We start from the raw sequence: 25284 nt of genomic DNA, 5'->3' as shown, positions 1-25284 counted from the left end.
CTTCCAATTTCTTGAATAAAATTTAACAAGCTAAGATATAAATGAAAACTGTATGACTGTTGAAAAAAAATTATTAGTATGCCTGAACTATTGAAATCATCTTAGCATCACAATCAGTCTTTGTGCTTCCAAAGTTGCTCTTGGGAACAGAAAACATTTAATCAATAGTTTACTTTCAATTAATCCAAACTTGGGTGTAGTGTAGGTCTAAGATGGTTGAACTGTCAAAATTAATCTCAAATTCTATTCTTTTCCTACATTTCAAGCAGGTGAGAATAGATTTGACAACACATACCTGATTGAAGCATAGAATTCCAATGTTCTGCAACAAATAATTCCCTAGTGAATATATTTCTTCATCATAGTATAGTACTTGAGTACAATTCCCAATCCAAGCATAAAACAGGATTCTCAATTATCATAATGTTTAAGATAAAATTGAAATTATACTTTAGATATATATGTTTAATTGTATCTTTAACGGAGTGCAATCTATACTTTTTAAAGAATATATTTGAATAGGTTCCTGAAACAAAAGATCTGTACATTGGCTTCTTTAATCCAGTCGACAGAAATCTTGATCCAAGCATAACAAGTCTTGGATATCTGACACTTACCAGGATTCAAATATATATATATATAGGGTACTTGTAAGCTTTGCCCACCTTTAAACAAGTTTATATAACCCAAAAGATAAAAAGTCACAAATTGGCAGTAGAGCATAAACAGTAAATAGAAGCTTTTCACTTGTAGCTAGCTAATCTATTTGTACTACTGTTCTAATTTCAATGAGCAGCAAAGAAAGGTGTGTAGAATACTTCTGATTTAAGTTCACATGGCTCATTTCAGACAGTTAAAACAATTTATTCACTCAGTCCACATAGGGAACTTCAATTTCTGGAAGCAGCATCACTGTTATCAGTCTAAAGCAAACAGATCTATTGGCACAAAGCAAATGGGTGCTTTGATGTTGTGAAAGATGCTATAAAAATGCGCGTTCTTTCTCAAAAAAAATGTTGAGATGTATGTGAACAACGGATGGAGGTAAAGAATGAAAACTCAGATTTAGCTGTTACCACAGTAATGTCTCAAACATTTCAAAACATTGATTACTTTTGAGGCATTGCTAGTTATGTTGGCAAACACAGCAATCATGTTGTCAACAGAGATCTTGCAAACAATAATGAGTGTATCATGCTAACTTGTTTTTGGTGGCATTGATTAAGGGTGGAATGGTGGCCATTCCACGGGATATACTTCCATTGACCTTTAGTATGCAAATAAACCACTGGAAGAGACAGAAAAGTCTTTGCTTTAGCATCTCATCTGAAGAAATGCGCCATGAATAATGCAACATTCCCTTGCTAATAAATACACAATCTAGACGTAAACTGGGTTAAGGATCAAGCTGGTACATTTCTGACCCAAGTTGAAAATCCTGCTAAATTAGCCAAACATACAACCCACAATGACCAAGATGTTTGTAACTGCTAATAAGGATCAAGTCCAATGCACAAACAACAGTGAGATGAAAACAATCTCTACATGAATAGGGCCCAGAAGAAAAATAGCTTGTTTTTGATTAAGGCGGGGTTCCTTTTTGTTTTGAAGTTTCATATGCAGGGCTTTATGTTGTTTTATCATGTTTTCTGGAGTTTCGTGGTTTTACTCTGGAAGCAGTATGAACAAAATATCAGATACATACTCGAGTGAATTGGAAGAAGTAGAGATGACGCAGCGTAAGAATAAGAGATGAGTGTTTTGTCTTTCAGAGCTGTTAGTACGTCGAATTCATTTCCTGTAGAAAGTAGTGGAGGCTTGATCATCAAGTTTATTCAAGGCAGAATTAGATTTTCAGAATTAAGGATTGTGGGACAGACAGGAATGTGGAGTTGAAACTACAACCAGATCAGTCATGAACATATTGAATGGTGGAGCAAAGTCAAAGGACCAAATGGCCTACTTCAGCTTCTTAGTTCACCTCTACAATCTTCAAAACACTGAAATTTCAATTATGTCATAAAGCAATTGTTTTGAATATTGCTGGAATCATCTGAATTATCTTGATCATATTTCAACAGCTAAACAATACAGAAAGCAAGTACCAACCAAAAACAAGAAAAGCTGTTCCTTATATATAGGTTAAGGCCCAACTGTCAATATAGTGCAAAATGTATGCAATTGCCTTATTATTCTAAGAATCGTTTTTCATTTGGTACTGTGGATCTTACTTCTCAATCTTGAATATGATCATCATTGAGTAAAGCTCATGACATTGAGATGTTATGGATCAAAATGAATGAAGAACATCAGCAACATACTATTAATAACACATGCTAGATTCCCAACTATGGAAGCTAAGTATGTGCTTTAAAATTTCAACTCAAAACATTTCTCAAAACTTTTTACTGTATAAATAGCATATTCCACAGCCGCCTGGGTGATGCAATGCTTCCAGTTTATGGGCTAGATACAGCACATTTTTTTTACTTTGTTTTTCTTAATCGCACTCACTGTATAATGTTTCATGCCAGTAGCTGTGGTATTCTCCATTTATACTGAAACATTTCCAATGTTCCAATTCACTTACCATGTAACTGAATGGAATAACACTCCCATTATGACAATACTGCTTTCACATAGTGAAAATCCAAGTGCTAATCTTTCATCGTTTAGCCCAGAAGGAACAGCGGATTGTGCTTCACAAATCAATGGTAATCGTTGTCAGGGTCATAATGCACTTAATCTCTGTCTGCACACTGAATCTCTTAAATATACTTCTTAAAAGCGTTCATTTCAGTTCAGCTACAGGAAAGCGTCTCAGGAGCAGGGTCTTTTTTTCTCAAGGTAGGCAGCTCGATTCAGGTCAGGCTCACAACCTGAAGAAGCAGAGAACGCAGTAAGTTGAAATTCAACTACAATTCAGGAAACCCGTTTCAGGATCGCAAACTATTTGTGTGTGTGTGTACACTGTTAGTACACAGCCATTTCTAGGATCACAACTTGCTGCTTTCTCAGTTTCAACAATTTGTCAGTCAGTACATCTTAGCCAGCTCCTGATACCATGAAATGTTTCAAACCCTGCTATATGGAAAGGCTGCTACTGATGGAAAAAGCTTCATATTACCAATGCATGACTTATAAACCTATCATCCCATAGATATAAAATACACAAGGCAAAAGAAGAGGTCGGTATAGGACCGGAGAACAATTGTTCAGAACAGCATCTAAATTAACTGGAAAGTTGGTTGACTACTTCCAGATTTTAATGTAGAAACATCATTAACTGCATCAAAAATGGGGCAAAGTAATTTAATAAAATGACACTTACTTTCTGGCAATACAATTGAAACTTTAAAAAAGTAGAAACCAGAAAGAAGATTGATGATTTAAGATGCAATAATCCATGGAAAGAGGATTAATGACAAAATTGAACTGAATAGTTATAAAAGCTCAGTTGATTTCAAGTATGTCAAGTTCAATCTGTTAAACTTTTTTTTGTGTTGCCTGGCATATTAGTCTTTGATCTTTATTTACACAGCAAATTTCCAGTGTTGCCTTTCCTGAACACGGCAAAAATAGATTAAACTCACCTGAACTATATCAAGTAGATATTCAAAAGGTAAAAATTAATAAGAATTTCACATTGTTACTGGGCAACGCTCCAAATAAATTGGGCAATGTTCCCATTAATATGTCAGTGCTTTCTCAAGTCACAGTATACTAATGACGTTCATTTACAGACATTATATCCTACTAAGAAAGGGAAGAGAGTGGACAGAGTTACTTTTGCAGATAGCTGACACAGCACAACCAGCTAAATACACGCAGTAACCGTTGTGGTATACCCCATTCTACAACTGTTCCAAATATGCCACTTGTAGAGAGATAAAGTTGGAAAACAGACATTTTCTGCTCCTCTTATTTATGTTTGTATTACATTTTAAAGCTTTTACAAATCAGTTTATTCAACTATTTTTTTGTAAAAATTACTCTCCATTAATCCAATTGGCCATTTTGAACCCTTTTCAAAGTCTGTGCAAGAATCACACTGGATGGAAGTACATGACAAAGTCGTCAGGGAACAAAACTGGACTCCGAAAATCTCAATTTTTTTGGGAGAGTCATTTGTTAATTAAAAGCAGCTTGCTATTATAATCTCAAGATTTATTAGAATTGAGATCGTCATTGAATTCAGCAGAAATTTGCATTGAAAACTCAAAGAATTTAACTTCTGATACTTAAATATGATTTTGACTTAGACATTTATCTCATTAAAAGGATACATGGATGGGAAATGCCAAAGACCTGCCAAAATGTATCTCAGTTGAATTTTGCTTTTTTAAAAAAATATTTATAAACTAAAGGACATCATAACGAACATAATATCTTAGGAGGTTTTAATTTTCACACAGGTGACTGTGAAATCCATCATAAAGTTCAAAGTAAAATATTGCACACGGAGATCTGAGATGTATATAATGTACCGGAGAAACTCAACAGATCTGGCAGCATACACGGAGACAGAGTCAATGTTTCAAGTCTAATTACTCCTCTTCTGGACTGAAGAGGACTGGACAATGATCGTTTTTAAAAGTGGGAGGAGGAGCAAGTGATACAAACAGTGAGCCTGCCTAATGCAAAAAACAAAGGCAGTGACAATAGTAGTAAAGGAGTGATCTTAATGCAAAATAAGTGTTTCATGATAGGTGTGAATAGTCAAACTAGTTGGGCTTTGCTGACAGCAAACCCCTACACAAGATTTGGGAAGGGGTGGAGACATAAAAATGGAGGACAGTTTCATACTCTGAAGTTGTCAAACTCAATGATGAGTGTCGAAGGTTGTAAAGTACCACAGCATAAAGTGATGTGTTGTCCCACCAGCTTGCATTGGCCTTCACTGGAATACTGCAGCAAACCCAGGACAGCCAATATTAGCACAAGGTCAAGATGGTACACGGAAATGGCAAGCAACAGGAAGGTCAGGATAATTCCTATAATCCCTACAATTCAGACAGAGGCCATTCAGCCCATCAGATTTGCACTGACCCTCTGAACAGCATCTGAGTTACCCTGCGTTTACTGGGGTTAAATTACATAGCCTGCATATCTTTGGCCTTTGAAAGGAAACCCATACAAACACGGGGAACACGTACAAACGCCACACAGACAGTCACCCAAGGTTGGAATCGAATTTATGTCCCTGGTGCTGTGAAGCAGTAGTGCTAACCACTGAGCCACCATGCTGGCCCCATTTACAGCTGGAGTGGAGGTGTTCTGCGATGTGGTCATCCAGTCTGCATTTGATCTTGCCAAGTAAAGGCATTGTGAGTGCTAGAGCAATGTTTCACTTGGAAAGTGTGTTTGGGACCTTGGAGAGTGAGAAGGGGTAAAAGGGAAAGTGTTACACATTTTGAGATTGCTTGGGAAGGTAAGGTGGGCTGATGAAGTGTCAGAGGAAGTGACAGGTGGTACAGTAGCTAGCACGGCTGCCTCACAGCACCGGGGACCTGGGTTCGATTTCACCCTTGGGCGACTGTCTGTGAGGAGTCTGCACATTCTTCCCCCTGTCTGCGTGGGTTTCCGCCAGGTGTTCCAGTTTTCTCCAACAGTACAGGCTAGGTGGATTGGCTATGCTAAATTACCCATAGTGTTCAGGGATGTATAGGTTAGGTGTGTTAGCCATGGGAAATGCAGGGCTACATGGAAAGGGTAGGGGGATGAGTCTAGATGGGATGCTCTTTGGAGGGTCGTTGTTGGGATTCGATGAATGGACTAGGCTATCACAGATGGAACAGTGAGAAGGGATAGAAGGGGATGTGTTTGGTGGTGGCATTCTGCCAGGGTGTAAGCAATGGCAGAGGATCATTTCTGCCACTTCCAGAATAATGTCATTAAAAAACACACACACCCCCTCCCTTGTCAGAATTCCATAGCGTGATGTCCTCTACAGTGGTGGGATCAAATGCACACTGGGTGACTTGCTTAGTGGAATACCACCACTATGTCTGTAAGAATGACTCCAACTTTTCCGCATGACCTTTAAACATCATTTGAATGCTCCACTAAATGAGATCATCCTCAAATCAAATGGAGATTAATTTTGCCAACACTAAATTGTTATTTTATTGTTAGTTAATTCAAATTATGGGAGCTAAATAAGAATGAGATTGCATGAGAAAGGGTGCAGAAGAGATCCTATTGCCTGGGGTTGCAGCCATTTAGCTATGCTGGGATAATAAAACAAAGAACTGCAGATGCTGGAGATCTGGAACGAAAACAAATTGCTGGTGCAACTCAGTAGGTCTGGCAGTACCTATGGGGAGAAAGCAGAGTTAACATTCCAAGTTTGGTAACTCTTTAAAAACTCAATGTTAACTCTGCCTTCTCCCCATAGATGCTGGGGTTGATCTGATTGAGGTGTACAAACTTCTGTGGGAGGCAGTTAAGGTAAATAGGAAAAAAAATCCTGTTAGTAAAGGGGTCAATAACCAGGGGGCACAGTTTTAAAGCAAAGAGCAAGCGGTGTAGAGGAGATTTGAGGAAAAATCTTTTCATTCAGAGGGATGTTAGCATCTCAAACTAACTAAAAGGGTGATATAGACAAGAAGGAATCTACAAGGCATGAGAACTATTTAGATTAACACTTGAAATACACAGTACATAAGGGCCAACTGTTGAAAATAGGATTAGAACAGATGTGTTTGATGATTAGCATGGACAAGATGGTCCAAAGGGCCTCTTCCCATGCTGTAAAAACAGAAATGCCACTTAATTATCATTTATATACTTTGCTTATTCACAAAGTTATCCCGTAAAGGATAAACATTTCTGCTTATAATGTAGATTTAGTGGATGTTTATTAGGACTCCTGATATATGCAGTCAGAGGTACTTCAGTGTCTGGGTTAATATTAAGTTATTCAGTCTCAAAATTATGCTTCAAGAGCATGTCATGCTTCACTGGCTTCAGTTAAACGGAGTCTGAGATCCTTATACCCTATGGGTTGCATGCTATGATACAGTGACAATATCATGAGCATATCTCAAAGGTATACTGCACACGACCACAAAATGTAACATAAAAACCCTTTTATTCTCAAATATTTAAACATCTCAAACAGATATAACATGGCTGTACACACCAATTTGATAAACTATACAAACAGGTAAAAGAGTTTAACATTTCAAACATTAATGTAATACTTTGCAGGTTTGACAACTCATCTTGATTATTTACCCAGCAAAAAAGGTATGTGTTCTGCTTGGTTACTCCTGCTTATTATCACTCAACATCATCACACAGTTTTCTTCCTCATTCTGTTCATGCATGATTGGCAAGTTGAACATTGGTCTGAGCTGGCTTTTGTTCCTTCACAATATAGTGCCATGAAATGTAATAACTTAATACATTTCAGGCTGGTTGCATATTTGAGAAAACATTTACTGACATTCAAGTATTTGTATATCGGACTTCCTGCCCAGTATGCAGTTGTGGTGGTTCTCCAGTTGCTAATTGTTCGTGTACTTCTTTTTTTTTTCTCCTTTGTCTTTGAAGAAAAACGCCCAGGTCTCAGAACGATTAGATAATTGATTACTGGGCAAAACCATTCACACATATTCTGAGCAAAGTTGTGCCAGGGATGGTCTCCATCGGTGTTGCATGAAAATGCAAGACAATCTTACTTTGTTGCTTGACATTTGATAATTATTAATTTGATAGCCCATACCATACATTCTGCTAGACTAAGCGAGGATCGTGGGGTGACAGTGTGATGTGGATCATTGCCACTTGGTACATGTGAAATGGTTTGTCAGTAAACTGCAGTCTGTTGTCAGACATACTCCATTCCAGGACACCAAATGAACTGAAGATTGTGGTCATCACATCAGGGATGGTTGAGCTCATGGTGTTGTTATACTATAAGACAATGGCAAGTTTGGAGAAGTAATTTGTCATTACATCATCAAGGACTTAAACTTCCCCATGCTCTTTGAATACATCTGTTGCTATTTTTGTCCAAGGTGTGGACAGAACATCATGGGGATGTAGAGGCTCCTTTTGCTTCCGGGGTTAGGATATTTTTGGCATGCTCACATGCATTTGAGTCATCAAATAACTTGCTTCATCCCTGGCTGTACTGGTTTTCTTGTGTGCTCAATACACATCTCCCCAATTTAAAATTTGACTATATGTTCAAGGAGTACTTTTGGTATTAGTACATGTCGTGGCCAGAATTAACAAATGTTCTCAAGTACTTCCTGAATGCTGTCAGGTTATTTGTCGATAATAGTCTTTTGCAACTCCTATAATTGCTCATCTTCAGTAATCGCAGATTGGAACTGTTCAGATCAGCTCAGGTCAAAGTGTAACATATCAACATGGTCAATGTCGTCAACTTCCAACTGGTTTTATTTTCATCACATGGGTTCTCTTCTACCACAGTAAGTGTGGATGAATCTTATGAATTATGATTACACTGAGATCTATGTCTATTTGAACTCAAGCCTCTGCTGGACTGATGGTATCTATCAGGTAGAAGCCATGGTAAGCTTGTGTTAAGACTGCAGCATGATCCTGCCAATGCATGGAATCTGTAATGCATTGGATACTGAGACAGTCTCATAGGTTGTACCATAGAGGGCCACTTGCTGAGGTATGTCTTTTATGATGCTGATATTAGCTCCTGTGTTGATTTTAGTTTTTAGCATTTGCCAATGTACCTTTTCAGGACACAGGATGTCAATGGTTGGTCAAGAATTTATAACATATAGAGTGTGAGGTCAACAATATGAGAGTTTTAATCATCTTCAGAATTTGGTTTTTGCTGGGTTTACTATGTACTTTATTATATACAAACACAAAAACATCATTCTTATGTTCGTTGCTACCAATATTGTCGGGTTGTCCTATCTTGTTGGTCAGCCTGTGTTTTGTTCTTGGATGTGGCTTGGGCTTTGGAAACAGATTTCTTGCACGTGTGCCCAATGTTCCTTGGAATCATATGCTCAGTAGGTGCAAAAAGCTGCAGTGTTTTTGGGTCAGTATGTCAAGCTGCATTTGCTACATATCTTGTTAGTTTAGTTTGGTGCATGTTTCTAGTCGCAGCAACTGTTGTTGGCCTACCACAACGGTTTCATGCTTGCATCTATCTTCAAGTAACATGTCAATGATAAGACCCTTTTTGTTGCCCAGAAGATCTTTTCTGAAGGCTTTAATCAGTGTAGAGGCAATTACTAATTCGATGAGCTTTGCCAAGAACGCTTCTCCTGAGATGAGGCACTCACGCCCTTTGCATGACAGGAGTCAGAATCTGTTAAATCTTGAGTTGGTCTTTGAGTTCCCTCCAGATTTATTTTTGGATTGTTCAGATCACTCACGGAAAGACCAATGCATTAATTATGCTGAGCTCCTCCTTGCCAATGGCAAGCAAGACTTTCAAAGATTTCTTCGTGGGATCACTGATCATGTGATCTATAAAATAAAGCTGCATTTGTTGCTTGAATGTCTGTGATTCAGCAGAAGCATAATATACTGCCTCATCCATAATTAAGTGCTCACCTTCTGTTTTCTAGTGAAGACCTTTGATTTTGTTTTTAAGCAGTAGGTTTTGTTTCTTTCTTTCTTTTACTTGCTTTGCTTTTCTTTCTTTATTTGTTTCTGTTGTTTCATTATTTTTCTTGTTGCTGCTCATACTGGGCCTTAGTTACTTTAGGAACCATGCCTTTAAGAATACAAGCCAGTAGTAGCAAGTTTCTGTCATTAGATTGTGGTCACACTAAGTAGGAATAACACCATCACAGGGGGCTTCCCTTCACATTGTCTCCCTATTTAAAGAAACAGAACGTTGTGTCTATTCACAGGTAAGCGCGGTTACTTTAGAAAACTACTTTGTTGTGTTTTAAAGCTGTATTTAATATAAAAGAGCTACATATTGATGCTGTAAGTCATCTTTGATTGATCCTTGTCAGTTCACTTTTCAAAAAAAAAATTGTAGCTAAACAGGACATAGATTTTAAGCATTCCAGTTGTTCAATTTACAGATCCTTACATGTAGAGATTGTTGATGTCAGTTCTCCAGATGATTTTATATCCTAGCTGATCTCCAATGAGGTTTCCAAGAATGCCAGTAGGAATTGGACACTTTCATAAGTGACCAGTACTGCTAACCAAGACCTGCCATCATAGTATGGACTTTGCCTCTGAGCAGGGTAGTTGTAGCTGATGCAAAAATGCTTATCTTAACTCCTGTAAACTTAAGAACAAGATGTGGATAATGTGCTCCTGAAAGATTTTGCAGATTTTTATTACAGCTCCAGGTAAGACATATATTACCATCAAAGACTCTTCTGAGACTGGATTTATATTAAGTATCTGGTTATACACAGTACAACGCTTTCATCAGTGCATCACACTTCAATTATATTGATTAACACAGAGTCTGAGACCTTTATCCCCCCAGTCACATGAGTGACGATATCACTTGGTTGTCTCTTAAGGTATACTACATACTGTGAGATAATAACATGACTCAGACCAACATCAAATTTGATGTTCACACTATACTAAGTTGTGTGGTGGGTGAAAGGAGCCTTGAGAAGACTTGGAAAGGATAAGCCCAGGTATTTGTAAAATGGTGTTAGAATTTTAAATGCTATAGTAGGAAAAGCTTAAATTGACAAGATAACCAGAATCTCCAGTGTATAAGGACATGAAAATAAGTCAAGGTCACCAATCCCATCAATTGAATTTGACTGAAACTCACCCAGCTCAACATTGACCACACTTTGAACTTCTGCCAGATGCCATGACTATAGTTTATAATACTTAATCTATTATTCTAAATATTTGAGAAAAGACTATACCTCCCAATTCTCTAATTTAAACGTGCATCCCCTTGTCCTCTTGACCTGGCTCTCAAAGCAATATTATGCACTTGCCTTATTTATAGCATTTAGTACTACATAGATAATTAAGTCCATTTTAAAAAATCATCTTGGTGTTTAGATATGGTCAGATAATTAAATATAAAAACGCAGGTATGTATTAGGTTTATCAACTGTGAAAATTAATAATTGGTTATGACCAGAAATAAAATTAGAAAAATGATACAATCATTCGCACATTTTGCTCACCAAGAAATTAACACTTTAAATTAACAGTTTCCTTTGGAAATCTATGCTTAATGGGAAACTCTCTCATGGATCCATCCCCCAATAAAGTGAAAGATGGATGTTTAGTAATCAGGCTAGTTATCTGATTTAAATCCAGCATTGCAGATTTTTCAAGAAAAGAACGACAAGAGTTACAGAAGTAAACTATTCAGAATTCATTTTAATTAGCTTCCTCCATCCTGTTTTTGTTTCATACCTTCTTCTTTCAAAGCCTACCGTCCATAAAGTGAGCCTGAACTGCAATCGACAAGAATTATTTGATGAGAAATCCATAACAGGTGAGCTTAATTCCAGAACTGACATTGAATTGTAGGGCTCTTGCAGTGCAGTGGTAGTGTCCCTACTTCTGAGCGAGGAGTTCTGGCATCAGGTCCACCTCCCCCAGAGATGCATGATAACATCTCTTAACAGATTGATTAGAAAATATCTTTTTTAAAAAAAGTAGGAGCAAGATACTCTCAATGTCAAGATCAGCCTTGTCAGACATTCTGTCTGATTCTATGGCAAATGTTGCCATAGTCCATGTTGCGCAAACATATCCACTGAATTCCAGCAGGGGGCCAATGACCTGAGCGGATTCCTTTTCCACGAGGAGCCAGCTGTGAACTCCCACTCAGATTAAATCGCATCATAAATCAAACTTGTCGCTACTGTGATCCATGTAGCCTGGCACAGCATCACAGTTATCTTGCTCACTGAACCATCAGGTAACCTGCTTACAATGATAGATGATACGTATGGGCTTTTGACCAAACTTGCACTTCCAAATGATGAGTCTTGAGGACTGATTTAAAAAAGATCATAATGTGATAGCCTTGATTTTCCAAAACATGTAACTGGCCAGAGACCTTTTTATTTTACCAATTTTGTTATATTTTTTAAAAAAGGCTAGAAAATACCTCTAACTTAATTTTAGAAAGTTTATGGCAGTGTTATTACACTGCCTTAAGCATTGATGAGTTTAAAATCATGATTACCTGTAATTACATATCGTCTACATAAAATAATAAATAGAACTGTATCAATACTGACAGCATTCTTGAAGAATGCAAGGAGTTGATGAAACTGCGTGCAGAAGTGATATTTCAAACTTTACAGATCAGTGCAAATATCGTTGGACAAAAAAAAAAATTGGATAACATTTGTCCTCCAGGTACAGTGTTAAACAAAGAGCAATACACATTTAGGAACAGAGTATTAATGGATTTGGCACTAAGTATGTTTGATTGTTAAGTAACAATCAAAGGAAATGGAATATTGAGTAACGTTTGAAATATAGATCAAGTTGAAGGAAGTCAAGGTTCAATTCTATAGTGTTGCCAGAGCACAGATTGCCCAGTCTAACCAATAAAATACAATTAAACATGAGGGTATACATAAAAAAGTCAAAATTAATCTCTAGCATCATAGTACGAAATATTGCATGGTAAATAACTGGAGAAATGCGATCTTTCACTTGAAGAAAGACAAGCACTGGGAACCCAGGTGGTTTAGGATAAGTTACTTGACTTCTTCAAATTGGTATTAATAGGATAAATTAAGGAGCTGTATATTTGGAAGAAACACATTAAAGTACTGTCAGGAATATTTCCTTCAAACAATTCACACAAAGTGGATTTTTAGGCAAAGTGGTGGATTCAAAACTCCTGAAATAATTTAATTTAGTTGCTGCAATAGATTACTTTCTGGATTGATATGCTAAAATATACCTTTTTCCTCAGCTACCTGCTGCTCATTGATTTGTTTCTTAATTCATTCAACAAATCCATGCCCAAAACAATTAAAGCGGTGTTCTCTTTTAGTGCTTGCAGTGAGTACTCTCCCAAGTCCGAGAAAACACTGATCATATGCACAGTAAAGCACTCCTAAACTTGAGAATGGCGTAAATTCCAATATAAACTCAGTATGATGACAACCAAAACTCAAATGCATTGCTCTCACATGATAAAAATAATGATAATTTTTTTTCTGCACGTCACTGCAAGTTTTGATTGCTTAATAACTTGTTAGTAGCCTAGGAAAGCAGATGCCAATGACACATCTGGTGTCTTCCGCATCTTCCCAGGAATGAACATCCAAACATCATATGAGCACAATCTTACTATGGCACAAATTCCATTTGTCCCCTTATCCTGCGAGCAACTTCATGGAAACTGCCAGTTAGTCCCACATTTGAAAGGTTTTGTAGATTCAACTTGCTTTTGCTTTATAAACTGGTCATATTTAATTATAGATTTGACAGAGTGAAGATGATTTTATTTCAACTACAATTATTTAATAGGCTAAACTCCAATGAAATTGATCCAACTCCTAGGAGCTTATGCCACTTTCAGAGATAGAACATAGAACAGTACAGCACAGTACAGGCCCTTCGGCCCATGATGTTGTGCCGAACTTTTACCCTAATGATGTATTCTTTGGTCTCAGGCTGTCTGATATTATGCTAGAAAGAGTTAGATGTAGTGTATATGTAGCAGTACTTCATAATGGTTTCAGGACCAAAGCAAAGTAAAATGAGCAGTGCGACAGTATACAACAGTATGAGCTCAGAACTTGAAACCAGATGCAATCCAAGTGTGTCCTCTGGTTGTTGAACAAAAACTGACAGTTAAAGGAATCTCTTGAAAAAAAAAACCATGTATCATGACACTTTATGTTTCCTTGGGAATTTGACTGAAAATTTATAATGAAAACTAGATTTGATTATGTATCTCTTGCAGTATTGGAGCATCATTAATTATCAAATTTGGTAGTTTGCTTTTCCAAGATGGATACAAGCTTTATTGAACCCATGTATACTTTTGAAACAATTTGAGGAGAAATAATGGGGATGGGGAGAAATAACTCGCCATGTACGTACTATTTGATTTATACTGGGTTATACAAATATAAGTAAACCGCAAATTATATGTTGAATTTATTTACTGTTAAGGTTACATTCTAAATAAAAAGCTTATGCATACAACATCTTGAACAAAATTACAAAAGACAAAGTACTTTCATCTTCATATTCAATCTCAAAATAACTGACAATTATTACATCTTCAGAGTTACCTGCAGAAGTAGAGTGGAGGTTGCATCTTGCTGTGATTTGCTTTCAAATGATTTGGCATCTTTTAAAGATCAAACTACTGGAAGTAAGTTATTTTTAATACTGCAGTGTTTTTCATGGATCACCAGAAGCCGACATCTTTACAATATTATCAGTGCTGCTTTTACTACTAAAGTAGGGCTGACTAAGTGGCATAGTATCATTGCATGCCTTCTAGTTTTTTCTAAAATCTGCAATGTCATTTTCACACTTGAAATGGATTCAACTGTACGATCAATCCTCAAAGCACAGCAACAGATGTGAATTTTTGTACTGAACTGAATCATTACTTATGACACCATCTCTAAGCATTCTGAGAATATCATTAGTTCACCAAAATTTTGGCTGTACTTTGAAAAATTTTCCCATGATGAAATTTCTCAGATGCATTCTTTATTGAGGAGCTGCATAAATCTTAAGTGCCTTAAGGAGTCACTTTGTATATATTTAAGACAAACTAATACAAAGAAGAAAACATTCAAGAAAGATTTTATTTAAGATAAGGCTACTTTTGGCACTTATGAAAGCAGTCTGCTACTTTCATGAGTTATCACCAATGCTGATTAATTAGATTAAGCAGTACTTTATTGACTTATATAAAATGGGCTATCTTCCATTAACTTTTCCATGTTCAGAATCATTCTGGGAATGGCAATTCAATAACACAAAAATGTGATGGGAGAAAACAGATCATTCAGCCGAGGGAATCTGCTTCACAATTCATGGCTTATCTTGGGCTTCCCTTTCCCACCTGCTCCCCCTGAAGGGCCAGAGATCTGATAATCTCATTCCTTAAACAGACTCAACAATGGAACATCCATTACCTGCTCGTGCACAGAATTAGAAAATTCACAACCCGTTAAGTGGAGACATTTCTCCCAATCTTACAATCTTAAATGATTGGCCCCGTTTTTGAAATTGTTCCTGAAATTGTGCCCATTTGATTGGGGAAACAGCCTTTTAGTGTGCACCATGTAAAGTCCATTAAAAGTCTTGGATATTTCAATAAGGTCACCCCTCACTTGTTATTAACTCGAGAAGATAGGCGAATTTACTCAGCTCTCAACACAATACAACCCTCTTATCGCATCTCAGGGATCAATCTAGTGAACCTCCTCTGCTTTGAATAAAAGTTCTTTAAATATGGAGACCAGAGCTTCACAAAATATTCCAGTTGTGCTCACATCAAAACTTTGTTCAATTGTTTCCTTATTCATGTACTCCAATCCTTTTGCAAGAAACACCAGCATGCATTTGCCTTCCTAACTGCCTGCTCTGTTTACTTTGTGCATCTTATACAATTGCAAAAAGTCCCTCTGCAGATCAACATTTACAGGTTTTGTAGCTTTTCGAAGACATTGCTTTTCTGTTCTTATGACAAGTGAATAACCTCATACCTTGTCACATTACATTCCATCTGTCTTCTGGTTGCCCACTCACTTTTGATTGGATTTGATTTATTATTGTCATGTCTACTCCAGTACAGACGTACAGGAGTACAGGAGTACAGTGGAAAGTTTTACAATGTCGCCTCTTATGGCGCCATTTTAGGTACGAGTACCTCGGTACAAATCTTAGATACAAAAGAGGAATAAAAAGAAAAGTAGCTGCATTTCTTTACAGCGTTTAAAGAATACGTTAGAAATAAGACATAGTCAAAGGATTGACATTACACAGTCAGATAAAAAAATTCCAAATAAACATTACATTGCAGCAGCACAGTGCAGGGGCTTCTCCATGTGGTCTGACTGCCAACGCCAGATCCCAGTTCAACAACTATCCCCGCTCAGCTCCAAGCCTGCGGTCCGTTCCATTCTGGCTGTCAGCTGCTCCATGGTAAGTTCCAGGATGCTTCCTCCGCATCAGTCTCCACCAAGGACTGCTTCCCCAAGTTGGCCACTGCTCCGGGACTGCTTCCCCCGTGCCAGTGTACCAACATACTGTGAGAAGTATTGTTCTGCATGCTAACCAGACAAATCATACCTTACATGAGTACATCAGGGTAGCAGAACAGAGTGCAGAATACAGTGTAACAGCTACAGAGAAGGTGCAGAGAAAGATCAACTCTTAATATGTGACAGGTCCGTTCATAAGTCTGAAAACAGTAGGGAAGAAGCTGTTGTTAAATCTGTTGATATGTTTTCAAACTTTTGCATACTCTGCCCAATGGAAGAGGGTGGAAGAGTGTATAACTGAGGTGGGAGGGGTCTTGATTATGTTGGCTGCTTTCCCAAGGCAGTGGGAAGTGTAGCTGGAGAAAATTGAAGGAAGGCTGGTTTTCGTGATGGACTGGGCTGCGTTTACCACTCCACAATTTCTTGTGGTCTTGGGCAGGGCAATTGCCATACCATGCTGTGATTCATTGGATAGGATGGTTTCTATGGTGCATCTATGAAAAATTCGCAAGAGTCATTGTGGACATGCCAAATTTCCGTAGCCTGCTTTCTTAACTGTAGCTTCAATGTGGATGGACCAGGATAGACTGGTGGTGACATTAACTCCTAGGAATCTGAAGCTCTCGACGACCTCCATCTCAGCACCATTGATACAGACAGGGGTGTGTCCTCTACTCCAGTTCCCAAAGTCGATGACCAGCTCCTTTGTTTTGCTGACATTGAGGGAGGGATTGCTGGCTTTACACCATGCCACTGTCTATCCCTCTTCTACACTCTGTCTTGTTGTTTGAGATCCAACCCGCTACAGTGGTGACATCAACAAATTTGTAAATGGAGTTAGAGCTGAACTTGGTCACAGTGAGTACATAAGGAGTAACTTAAGCGGTCTCTTTTTGCAGCCTATATGCTCCTCACAGCAAACATTTCCAATTGGCTTTGTATAGTCAATGAATATACATACTTTACATCAGTGACTTAGAAGAAGCAGAGTAGAGTGAATAAAGCTGTGGAAGCATTGATTACGGCAGTACTTCATTATTCATAGCCTGCCAATTTAAAAATGTCCCACTTATGCTGATTGTTTATCTTTTATCAAATCTTTCATCTAAAATTTGCCAATAACTGTACACAGTTGTTGTATATCAGTTTGGACAAACATTGAAGCCATTTTCAAATTATGGAAAAGCACAATCTTGCTCCACCTCCAAATACCACCATTCACATCAGTTGCAACTCTGTTTCAAAAATTGTAACATTTTCCGAAAGTAGAAATTCAGTATAAGAACATTTCTGCCATGAAACAGGGCAGTCAAGCCTGCAATAAAGATAGAACTATGGATTCTATTCGCACTATATACTTACAGAAATCCAAGTACCTGCGCATATAGTTCATAACCTAATTTCAAAGTTTACCCTATTTTTCAGTTCTTCAAAGAAAGTTAAACTGCGTTTTTGCATGTAAATTTGGAAAAAAAAATATGACATTGTGGCCTGTACAAAACTCCACTTCTTTTTCTTGTTGAAAGATATAATGCAATGACCATGTTACTGTTGCCTGCTAATCCCGAAGTAATGGTATTCATCAAACGTCCTGCTCCTGATCTTTTCTCCCCCCACCTCATACTTGGTACAAAAACTGATTATACTGGTTAGACTTTTCCACTTTTTTCAATTTAGGTGTAATATCAAATCTGCTTGTAAAAGAATGAAGAAACATTGCATTCAGTAGATCCTCAGTCATACGGAGCTGCTCAATGCCTTGCACAACAAAATTGTCTACTAACTTGCCTTCATAGCCTTTACTTTCATCAATGGCTATGGGGAAAACATAATGCCTTTGGTACCAGGTACTCAAGGATGGATGTTGCCATGTCTGAGAGTGGTATATCAGCTTTGACTAAGAATATAATTTGCAGTATTTGCTGCAGCATAGCCCATTTTGACATTCTACTAACGTTCCAAGACAAAAATCCCCATTGCTAAATGATTTGCATTGTTGTGCAATTTGATCAGGAATTTCAGTTGGAAGATCAGTTGGAACTGAGGCAGGAAGAATATTAAATATTATTTCCTATATTTATACATTTCCCTTCATGTTCACCTTTTCTTTGAAGTAATCATAGTCAATCTCAACAAAGCATTTCATAATGCCAAGTACCATTCCATGACTTCAGCAGATTTACGAGCTACACAACATAAAAGCCATGATCCCAAAAAGAAATACTCCAGAGAAAAAGTCATTTGCAACATTTATTTTGATTTATATTGTATTTGGTTTGTTGCAAAACCAGTATTATCAATTACTGGTCACATTTTGCATCTCCTTCTGCAGCTTTTGATTTTAACATTGATTCTGGCCCATGCAGGTCAGAAGGACCAAAACAAATACTAGGAAATAATTGGAATTAGGCTTCGATATCTTCCCTAGAAAAACTGATCTGTTTATAAGGATAATATATAGAGAAAGATATTATATTCCAAGTGTGACTGGAACACGTTCAAAATTCTGTATACAGGTACTTGGTGACTCTGGGTACAGAATTCAGGTGGTATGAAACAAAGATTTACAGCATGCAAAGCGGCCATTTGGTTCATCTTTGGACAGTGACAAACAAATGATATGATGTTAAAAAACTGTCATGCTCATTGCCAGAAAAATATACCAAAAATAGGAAATCACAGAAAGGACATCAAGCACAAAATCTTAAAAACGAAGTTACCAGAAAAATAGTTGAATATATTTCTTGCGATTTTCTTTCAAGTCATCTTCAACATTATTCACTTCTCAAGCAGTAACTTGCCTCCAGGGAGATCACATAGTAGGACATGATTAAGAGTTTGGTTTAGAAAAAGAACTCAGTAGCACGCTCCATTCCAAAACTGCTCTTACCTCAATGCCAGTTTCCTCAAGCACCTCCCTTAATCATGAGTGTCACTTTTTTTCACTTCTTAAAACAAAGTGAAATTTGGTCTTGTATTTTTTTCCCTTTAAAAAGAACTTGTTCAATTGTTTTGACAATGGTGCATCTCTGGCAGGCCTCTTACACCAACATGGATATGTAGATAAGTTTCTAATTCTACAAATGGACACGACTGGCCTTAACAACCAGCGAACATAAATGCACAACGGTAGGTATTCATGGAAGTAATGGTGTTGAGAGAAGAATGACCCATTCCCACCTTTTCTTAATCAATTTGTCAACAGATACTGCAAGTATACTGGGGAGGGTTCTGGCTTGTTGCAAGTCTTGTAAGTTGGAATCAGGTTCAATATTAAAACTAAAAGACTCATTCTCTGAATTAGTTTTTCACTGAAATTCAAATTTTGCTTATAGGAACTGAACAAAATCAAAGGTGTCACAAATGAAAGCAAAATAATGCTGAGAGAACATTCCTAAAAGCCACATGTAGATGAATTGAAGAGATGCATTTGTACAGCACAGTTTAGGATGGAGAAGAAGGGTTCTTTATATGTGGTAGCATCCTAACCTCTGGACCATTTGTCCCAGGTTCAAGTCCCATCTGCTCTATGGGTGTGTCATAGCATATCTGAACAAATTGATTAAAAATAAGATGTATTTTGAAGAGGCAGATGCCAAAAATTATTGTTATGAAATCTGTGGTTCATGTAGAGGAATGAATAGTAACTTTCAATGAAAGGATTACCGGTAAAGAATCAAACTATTTACATGTCAATAAAAGCAGACTGAGTCTGAATATACTTCAGCAGCACCTCAAACTTATGAGTCACAAACTTATTGGCAGTTTCCTTATTTGTCTGCTTCTGCCTTGTTTGGCAGTGAATTTCAGAATTTTGACCCAGCAATGATGAAGATGCCACAATATACCTGTAAATCAGGATGATATAGGACTTAGAAATGCCTCACCCTCTGCCCTGCAAAAGGCTTTCCACTATCTACAAGGCACAAGTCAGAAGTATGATAGCTCAATTGTCCTGGATTAACACAGCTTCAAAAGCACTCAACATAAACTGGGCAGCTTCTTCCTGATGATCATAAACCTCTCAATGTGTCTAGTAATCTTGCTCTTCTACCATGGTAGAAGACATGGAATTGGGATGTACTAGCAATGGAGCCATGGTGTATGCTTATTGTTCCAACTTTTATACTGCAGTTACGTTCCACAGAATGATTAAGGTGGCAACCTGAATGTTGCCAAAGCAGGTTGCTTTAGGTTGGATGGTGCAGAATTCTAATTCTGAAGTTGCACTCATCTGGGAAGGCCACATGTAATCAATCATATTTCAGAATTGTGCCTTGTAGTTTGTGGAAAACATTCTGGAGTCAACTGCGTTATTTGCTGTAGAATACACAACCTCTACCTCATTCTTGTAGTCAGGGGAGGTGATGGCCCAGTGCTATTATTGCTGCACTGTTAATCCAGAGACCCAGGTAATGTTCTATGGACTTGGATTTGAATCCTGCCACGGCAGATGGTGAAATTTGAATTAAATAAGAATCTGGAACTATGAGTTTAATGATGACTATGAATCTATTGTCAATTGTTGTAAACACCCATCTGATTCACTAAAATCCTTGAAGGAAAGTGCCATCCTTACCTAGTCTGGCCTACAAGTGAATTCAGATCACAGTAGTGTGGTTGACTCTTAACTGTCCTCTGGCCAATTGGGGGATGTGTAATAAATTGTGGCCTAGACATCAGTGCCCTCAACCCGTAAATGAATTAAAGACTTCTCATGTGGTGGTTCAATTAACTTTCTGGTTAATTATAACCTCCCCAGGATGTTGATAGTGAAGGATTCAATGATGACAACATTATTCAGTGTCAAAGGCAAGTGGGCTCAATGCTTGCTGTGGATGCTCATTGCTAGCTACTTGTGTGGCATACAATGTTACTTGCTACATAATAGTTCAAGCCTAGACCTTCCTGTGGTCATGGATTGCTTTCTTATCTGAAAGATTGGGAAAGTAACTGAACACTGCGAACGAAGATCTTTATGAGGTGGCCAAGGAACTTCTACAGAAATGTCTCAAAGCTGAAAAAACTGGCTCCCATCCTTATAACCATGTTTCTTTGTGCTGGGTATGGTTTCAGCCAATGGAGAATCTGTCTGGACTCTCATCAACTTCAATTTTGCTACGGCCTCATGAAACGACAAATCCTACCTTAATGTCAAGGGCAATCACTCTGACCTTAACTGTATTTGGCCCGATTGGACTGGTTCTACCTTATATGAACTGATCAGGAGACACTGAGTGTTTAGCAGATAATACTGTTGTAATTGTACTCGAACAATTTGACATTAGGAATGTTTCAGTACCAGAGACTGGAGCCATTAGAGGATTTAAAAAGCAGCTGATGGAAAAGGTGAATGTATATTTAGATTGTAACAATGCATTCAAGTATTTGAAATATTAATAGGTTGGATACAAGGCCATAATAAAATTAGTGAAGTTTTCTTTTGACAAGAAAGCCATGGCAGTTCTTTTGAAGGAAATTTATATCAGATCAAAGGTTGGACATTGGTGAAAAGTAGTAAACATGGAGCCAAGGAGAAGACGTTGGGTGATCTGGAGATGAGACAGAAACGATCAAGGAGAATGGTGCTGGTTTTATAGAGATAAGCATGTAGAACATTCAGAAGAAACTGTAAGAGGTAGGACAGTGCAGGCTGTTTGGGTGGAAGGAAGATAACTGCTATATGAATGGTCCATAATTTCTTTACTTTTCATATCTGAACCAAAAGTGAATTATGCAGTGCAAGAGATCAGGGGACAAGGCCATGGGGACAGGTTTGCACTGGCTTAGTTTTAGGATGTGGAAATCTTTATGGAAATACTGCAACCAGACCCGAATACATAATGCAGATGCATAATGTAACTGTGTAAATGTTGTTGAAAAGGATATTTAAAATCTGTTTTGGCAAAGATCAATTTCTGAATTTAATGGAAAACTGTTCAATTTCAAGAATTGTTCAGACTGTGCTTAGTACCTTCCTTATCACATGGTAAAAGATAAAGTCACTGCAGCCCTACCAGAGGGCTGCTCTCTCATTCAAGAGAGATGATGAGTGGTGGTTTAACTGGAAGGTCATCATGCCTCAGGCGAGGGAGAGGCTAAGAATCCCAAAATCTCTGATGTTGCTAAGGTCCAAAAATCAGTCAGGCAGCATGAAGATGGTTAACTGTCACAGAGGAAAGTTCATGCCTTGGTCCATCAGACTGTTAGTCAGCTTACAAATCCTTTCATCACATCAATTATTTTCAAGGTCAGAGTGTGAAGACACAAAACAATTGCAAACCACTTAACCAACCTGCTATTGTGAGGGGTTTGGGGGTCAGAACAGCATATCGACTTCAGTCCTTTAGCAGCAATATACTGTCAACATTCACTGTAATTAGTACACATTTTAACTTTTTGCTCAACAGGCATGACTTAAGGAGGAAAATTCTCTGTTTATGGCCCGAGTTTTCTCTCCAAATGACACACAATCATACAGTTAATATCTGCATAACTGCATTTAACTTGTCAACAATCAGTTAATCATTGCCGACGATCATTTGAGGAAACAGAAGGTTTGTACAACAATATCTGAAGACCAAAATAGTTGAATCCTGATAAGTGTATAAACCAATTTGGTAAGAGGTACTATGCTAGGATCAAGACCTTTCAAAAATTGAAAGCAGAGTTTTGGAACTTTTATATTGAATCAGGTGAAATAAATCATCCAGGAAGCAGATTCTTTTTTGTTTAGAAATATAAGGGCACCATTATCGAGTCAGTTATGATTAAGTTTGAAGGAATATTTCAGCGTTCTCCTGCTAGGTTTGTTGCTGATCTTAAAAGTTTGAAATTCAGAACAAAGTGCATTTTTCTTTATACAGCCATAATTTTAACACTTGAGATTAATGATTGATTCAATGAAATCAAAGCATGATGTATTACAGCTTCAAAAAAAAAAACAGCAAGTAAACCTGCTTCTTCTGGAAGGAGGACAACTTTTCAAATGTATAGCCCTTCAAACAGTTTATGAACCTGTTGCTATTCTTTGTAGATGCTGGGTGATTTGTTGTTTCTTTTCAATATTTTCTGTATTTCATTTCACATTTGTGCATTCTTATTTTTAATGCAGGCAAGTACAGTTTCCATTGCTTTAGCTAATTTAAAATCATTGTTCTTGGCTAGTCCAACCCACAATCAAATATATCATCACTGTAGTTTCTGTCAGTTGCACCTATTTGTGCATTTTTGAGGAGGCTTTTAATATCAATTTTTTGATTGAGAAAGTGTAAGGATACAAAACGGCATGTTTTAAAAACAACCAGCTATTGCATGACAACGAAACTAACACAAGTGTTTTTAAAGATAACACAGTGTGGAGCTGGAGGGACACAGCAGGCCAGGCAGCATCAGAGGAGCAGGAATATTGACGTTTCAGGTCAGGGCCCTTCTTCAGAAACGTCCCAATCTGGAACGTCAACTTTCCTGCTCCTCTGTTGCTGCCTGGCCTACTGTTTTCCTCCAGCTCCACACTGTTATCTCTGACTCCAGCTTCGGTAGTTCTAACTATCTCTGAGTGTTTTTAAAATCATTTTCAGTTATTTATGTGTTACCAGTTGTGGAATAGATTAATTGCACCAGGTTTCCACTCAAGCATCAACAACTTACATGTAAAGCCCCTTTAGATGCATTAAATGCCCCAAAACACTTTGCAGGAAAGTTAACAGAGTGACACAAAGCCAGATAAGGAAGTATTAGGAAAGATAACACAAAACACTTGGTCAAAGTTGTCAGTTTAAGGAGGGAATTCCACAGCTTTTGGCCTTATCAACTGAAGCTACGGTTTCAAATGATGGAGTGATTAAAATCAGGGATCCTCAGAGGCTCAAAGTAGTGGAAAGCAGATACTTCTAAAGTATACGGAGCTGAGAAGATCCCAAGGTCGGGAGGGGGTGAAGTTATGGATTTGGGAAAAAAAATGATGCCTGCTTTGAAATTGAGGTCATACTTAAGGGAGAACCAATTTAAATCAGTAAGCTCATGGGTTAGAGGTGAATCAGATTGGGTGAGAATTACGAGGAATCAGGTCAATTTAGGTATAGCATGGAATACCAGGCAGGTGAGAGTTTAAATCGTCAAGTCTCTAGGTACCAAAGGCATGTGAAACGATTTTAGCAGTACATCAGGAATAAACCAGGCATGCAGACAGGTTATGTAGCAGAGGCTGAAATAGACAATTTGAAATATCAGCAAATATTTTTCGAATGCAAAATTGTTTTTTTGAACAAAAGTATGTTCTATAATGGTGCTCAAATCCATTGGTTCATAGAAGATTTTACATTTAGCAATATGCAAAGTATATTGAGTAGAGGCCTGCATAAACAAAGTTATAAAATTAACAATATTATTCATAATTCTTGGCCATTGTGATCTTAATTACATTCTTAAACCGGTGAAGAACAAAACGTAAATACTGTATTTATACTACCCATAAGCAATGTTAGAAATCTCTAATGCTCGAACTGTTAACATTTTTGCTATAAAGCTGTAAAATGAAATAAGTTTATATGTTTAATGCAGAATTAACTGTGCTAGAGTTGAAATGCAGTACATCAATTTCAATTGCGCAAGTCTAAATGTAATCTGAAAGTAACACATTCAACAGACAATTTCAACTTCACATTTTGGAACATAACAGTATATTAAAAAGCCTAAGTTAATAAAAATATTACATAAAACGTTTTTAAAGTTACTTGATAAGCCAAATTTAGTGATTGCATCTGTTCAAGTCCACAAAATTGCTACTTATGTTTTTGAGGAATACAGAGAAAAATTTAAAGTGTTAGCTATATATGATTATGACAGGCTTAAATAAGGTAGACAAGTGTTCTCCCTTTAAATTATGGTAGTAGGACCAACAAACACAGATTTACGATTCTGGGCAGGAAATGCAGGGGGACTGAGAGGAAGAATGATTTAATGTAATACATGATAATGACCTGAACACACTACTTCCACTTCACCACCGTCATGGGCAATCAAAGACCTGAAAAAGGAAACTGGAAGGGCATTTGAAGGAAATTAACTTGAAGGGTTATGGGATCAAGAATTAATAGAACACCACAGAAAAGAAAGTTGGTTT

The 25284-nt window shown here is 37.5% G+C and overlaps 1 protein-coding gene across 5 annotated transcripts in view; it reads right to left on the bottom strand.

Moving 5' to 3' along the window:
* Positions 1-25284, bottom strand: part of mbd6 (methyl-CpG binding domain protein 6) — a 192972-nt gene that overhangs the window by 1236 nt on the left and 166452 nt on the right. The window contains exon 10 of one of the 5 annotated variants that reach the window (XR_007262541.1): positions 2591-2879. The exons of the other annotated variants lie outside the window; for them this stretch is intronic. The gene's annotated coding sequence lies outside the window, so the exon portion shown is untranslated. The remainder of the gene's footprint in view (positions 1-2590; positions 2880-25284) is intronic. 5 annotated transcript variants of the gene reach the window in all.

This window comes from Rhincodon typus, chromosome 7, assembly GCF_021869965.1.
Source record: "Rhincodon typus isolate 14 chromosome 7, sRhiTyp1.1, whole genome shotgun sequence".
Taxonomy (NCBI): domain Eukaryota; kingdom Metazoa; phylum Chordata; class Chondrichthyes; order Orectolobiformes; family Rhincodontidae; genus Rhincodon; species Rhincodon typus.
This window is presented reverse-complemented; position numbering and strand designations above follow the sequence as displayed.